Below are 5,220 nucleotides of genomic sequence, written 5' to 3' on the forward strand. Positions count from 1 at the left end.
CAGGTGCTCTGGCCCAAAATCTTGGAGGCATCTTGTCTAGACTCTCTCATGCCCACCTCCAATCCATCAGCAAATCCAGAATCCAACCTGTCTCATCTCTTCACTGTCTCCTCCTAGAATCTCATACTTGGATTATTCTGGTCACCTGCTAACTGGTCACCCCTTGTGCCCTGGCCCTCTACAGCCAATTATCAGACCAGTAGCCAGAAGGATCCTTTCAGAACATGAATCAAATCATGTCACTCGTCTGCTCAAAACCTTGCAGAGCTCCCTGAGCTCTCACTCTGCACCGCTCCCCTATTCTGCCTCTCAAATGTCTAAAGATACATTGTCTGTCCCTAATAGGGGACTTAGAATGAAGGGGTCCTCAGGCTCTGGGGCTGAACCACCAGGGCCCACCTAGCTAAGGAGGCTGCAGCCAATACAGAAAGTCACTTAAACCTTCTGGGCCTCATTCCCACTCCAATAAAAGAAGGTAACCTTATCCACCTCCTAAGGATTTTGTAAGGATTAAACAAGATGATACATCTTGGGCCCTTAAAATGATACAATGTCAGTGCTCCTTAGATTTAGCAATTGTTTCTACAATCATGTGTCACTTAATGACAGGAATATGTTCTGAGAAATGCCTTGTTAGGCAACGGGAACATCATAGAGTATACTTACACAAACCTACATGGTATAGCCCACTACACGCCTAGGCTACATGGTACAGCCACTAAAATCTTGTGGGACCATCGTTGTATATGGGTCTGCCATTGACAGGAGACACTACTATGCAGTTCATGACTAGATAACCATCAACTGTTCTGTGTCTCTCTTACCTCCCTCCAGATGCCTTCATGCACTCACAGTTATTACTCTGTAGCCCCCAAGATTACACAGCAGCACTAGAGAGTTCTCCCAATCCAAAGACCAGGAAGTGAGAGGCAGGTGTCTGGCCAGGTGTCAGCCTCCTGCCTGGCTCAGCCTCCTGCCAAGCTCAAAATCTGGGTCAAAATCAAGCTCAAAATCTCAGTTCTGGGGCTGGCCCGGTGGCGCACTGCTATAGTGCGCCGCTTGGGAAGCGCGGCGGCGCTCCGGCCAAGGGTTCGGATCCCACATACAGACCGGCCGCTCACTGGCTGAGCGAGGGGCGGGAGCAACACCGAGGGTTGCGATCCCGTGGCCGGTCCCGGTCTGGTATGGGCGCGACACTGAGGGTTGTGATCCGTTGCCGGTCACGAAAAAAGACAAAAAGGATTAAAAAAAAAAAAAAAAATCTCAGTTCCCTCATCTGTAAAATGGGGGTTAGAAGCCCTCAAGAGGCAGCTGGAAGGACTAAAAGCTACAATGTATGCACAGCCCATAGCATTTAACAGGGACTCAGTTGTCATTAATCAGCCAGTTGGTGAACATGTTAATCAAGTGTCCACTCTATGTCAGGCACTGAGCTGGGGACTGGGCTGCAAATGGAGGGCTGGGAAGATGGGGGCGGGGGCGGGGAGAGGAGGCCCAGGACTTGCTGCCTCCTCCCTCCACTTCACACCCCCAACTTCCAAGGTCACCTCCAAGGGTGTGCTGACAGCAAGAAATAAAATCATTAGTTACACCTGCTCTCTGCTCATTTGGAAACAGACCAGTCAACTGGCAATTCTAATGCAGACAACATGGGGGGTGGGAGGAAGGGAGCAGTGAGAAGGGGCTCCAAATTTAGTGTGGGGTTGGGCTAGAAGCTTAGAGAGCTCAGAGACAGCTTCTGGGGGAAGTGTGGGGAAAAGCATCTGAAACCAATGTTTTAAAAAGATGCAGCAGGAGAGAACAGTGTTCTAGTCAGAGGAACCGGCTTAAGCAAAGGCCCAGAGGCAGAACTATCAGGGTGCACCAAGAACTCTGAAACTTGTCAGGAGAAGCTGGAATGACCCCTGGCCCATCCCCCAGGACAAAGGGATGGACAAAGTGCCCCATGGCCCATCTCATCTTAGTCAAGTAGCTGTTCACTGGGCCCTCCCCAGGTGCCAAGCACCTGCCATACCTGGTTCATCTCACGTATCTCAGTGAGGAATGCCAGAGGAGAGCACTGAAGTCCTGAGAAGTGAAAGTACTTGACAAAGGTCACACAGACAGCAACAACACGAGGATGGGAACCTAGTCTGCAAAGCCCCCAATCCTTCAGCACCTACTTTCTGAAATGCACACTCCCGTGGCAGAATTTGGACAGATACTAAGTTGCCCCTGCCCCTCTCAAGAGGTTAAGGGACTTGTCCGAGGATGCACTGCTAAAAGTGACAAAACGAGGTTTTGAACCTGGTCCTGATTCCAACACTCTTCACTACACTGACTGCCCTATCAGCCATGTGCCCCTGGAGTTCCCCACTCCCAAGTCTCAAGGCCAACATCCAGCAAGACGTAAGTAGGAAACACAAGCCCCATGACAACACCTGCGATTAAATGGAAAGCAGGACAAAGCACCAGGGCCCTCAGTTCTTTCCAACCCCGGCTCTGGGAGGATCTTGGACTTAACCTTCCCCGGGATGCCAGCTACTTCCATCTCAGAAGCCCAGGGGGTCAGCTCAACCATAAACACCAACCTCTCATGTTGCCTCTCCCCAACTGGGAAGAGATTCTTACAGCCAAAAGACCCTTGGAGTCAACCATCAAAATCCAGCCAGCTGCCAGCTCCGGCCTCCAGAGTTCCAGGCTTTAACACGAAGGAAAGGAAGTCTCCAAGACCTTGACCTCAGGGGAGAGCACTGACCACCACAATTTCCATTTGCTTCTGCATTTTTTTTTTTTTTAGAAATGAAATGGCCTTGAAATCCCTTTTTGTTTCCGTTTCTCATCTTCAATGGGTAACTTTGTAAAACAGCTTATGGTATAAATACTAACATGATTAAGATTTTAAAAGAGGTCTTGCCATTTTTACATTTTATGTTCTGCTCTTCGAAATAAACTTCTGACATAAAAGAACCCAAAACCAGGAAATAGGGAAGTTTTCTTCTCTTCAGTGCTCTCTCACATGTTAGAGCAGTACAGGATTTCATTCAAAATCCCACCGAATAATTCTGTTAAAATTTGGTGCAGCCAAATCCTTGAGCTAGGTGACTACCCTTCCTACAGATGGAGACACATGATCCCTGCATCTCACAGCCACCCTCAGCATCAGAGGGATACATATTTTCATTAAAGGAACCAGGTAGTGTCAGCTGCTGTAGGAGTGTAAATTGGCTCTTTTGCTTTTTTGTAGGGCAACCTGTGAGCATCTATTAAAATGTAAAACATGGGGCGGACCCCGTGGCTCACTCAGGTGAGTTCGGAGCTAGGAGCGCAGCGGCGCTCAGCGCCGAGGCCGTGGGTTCAGATCCTATATAGGGATGGCCAGGGCACTTACTGGCTGAGCGCCGTGCGGGCGACACCAAGCCGAGGGTTATGATCCCCTTACCGGGGACACACACACACACACACACACACACACACCAAAGAAAAAAAACATGCATATGCCTTGATCCAGCAACCACACATGTGCAGAAAAAGACATGTGCAAAGATGTTCACAGAAGTAATAGTTGTAACAGAAAAAGGAAAAATAAACAAAAACAGGGAAAAACTCAACTGCTCGTCAATGGGGGGAGGGGATGTCCTTAAATATTGGAACATATACCTTAAAGAATGCTCAGTAGCTATTGGAAAGCATGAGGGAGAGATTTTAGAAACAATTTGATCTGAAAAGATTCATGTGATATTAGTTGAAAAAAGAGTTGCAAACCACATAGAAAAATACAATTACATTTTTGTAAAGGCTGTCTGCTTATAAATCCAGGAGAATGGTTACTGCTGGAGGTGGGAGAGGGTGGAGGGGACGACTTTGTATTAACGTAACTGGTGACATAATGGATAAGCTTTTCTTTTTTTATTTTACTATTTTCTAAATTAAGAAGTGCTTTCAAAAGTTTTCTCACCAGCAATGTTCCACCGACTCCACCCAGTGAGCGCAAAGGGCTATTCATGGGGTCCCTGCTTTGCCTCTTGCAGAGGAGCTGCTTATACTCAAGCAGGACAAAGCACCAGGGCCCTCAGTTCTTTCCAACCCCGGCTCTGGGAGGATCTTGGACTTAACCTTCCCCGGGATGCCAGCTACTTCCATCTCAGAAGCCCAGGGGGTCAGCTCAACCATAAACACCAACCTCTCATGTTGCCTCTCCCCAACTGGGAAGAGATTCTTACAGCCAAAAGACCCTTGGAGTCAACCATCAAAATCCAGCCAGTGGGGGTGGGGGTGGGGGTGGGGAGGCGGCAGTAACATAGGGAAATTTAGGCATCAGTGAAGCCCATGCTGAGTGAGCACTACCCCTGCGCTGGTGCACACATGGCCCACACACCTGTGTAACAAGAGTAATGCTTGAGACCGGCATGGACCCCAAAAAGGCCTCCCGCAGAACTGTAGCTAAGGAACGTGTAGCCCAAGCCCCACGAAGGGCCCTCTAACCAGAGGGTAAAGAACCTTTCCATGGATAAAGCTCTAATTCTCAACACGGCCCTGGAAAGTACGTGTGCGTGGCTGTGACATCCAGGGGGGAGAAGACTCAGAGAGGTTCTTCAACAAGCCCAGGGCCACGCAGATGGAACTGAAATTCAAATTAAGTTCTGAATGACGAGGCCACCTGTTCCGTCGCGCATGTCACCCCCTCACCCCAACATAGTCTCTCGCTCTAGTTTCAAGACCTGGATCTCCGTCAGCCCCACCCTAGCCTCCGCGGGAATGCAGGCGCCAACTCCCCTGTCCAAACGGGACCGTCTTTAACTGGAATCCTTCCCCTACGGGAGTAATGACCTCTTTGAGATTCCAAAACATAACCAGGAAAACTCACAGACGTACACACATAATTACGCACACAACTGTGCGATGGGGTGGGGGAGGGAATCAAGACTATCCCAGTGACTCTCCGAGGGTGTCGTGGGGAGAGGCTGCGCCCCGGGTGCCATCGCTGCCCCGCCCGCCCCCACCCCGCAACCACGTGTGGACGACGGGGAAGTGCGGTCCTGCGAGGCGGCGAGCGCCGCGCACAGGCGTCCGGAGTGACCGCGCCACCGCGCGCAGGACCCCTGGGCCAGAGGAGCCTGGAACGCCAGCGCTCGCCGGACCCCCCGCCCGCGAGCCGCGCCCCTTCCTCTCGGTTCCCATTCAAAGCCGGGGCCGCCCCATGGCACGGACAGGCGAGCTGGAGCCGGCCCCGGGTGAGGA

Source organism: Galeopterus variegatus, unplaced genomic scaffold, assembly GCF_000696425.1.
Source record: "Galeopterus variegatus unplaced genomic scaffold, G_variegatus-3.0.2 Scaffold982, whole genome shotgun sequence".
NCBI classification, from domain to species: domain Eukaryota; kingdom Metazoa; phylum Chordata; class Mammalia; order Dermoptera; family Cynocephalidae; genus Galeopterus; species Galeopterus variegatus.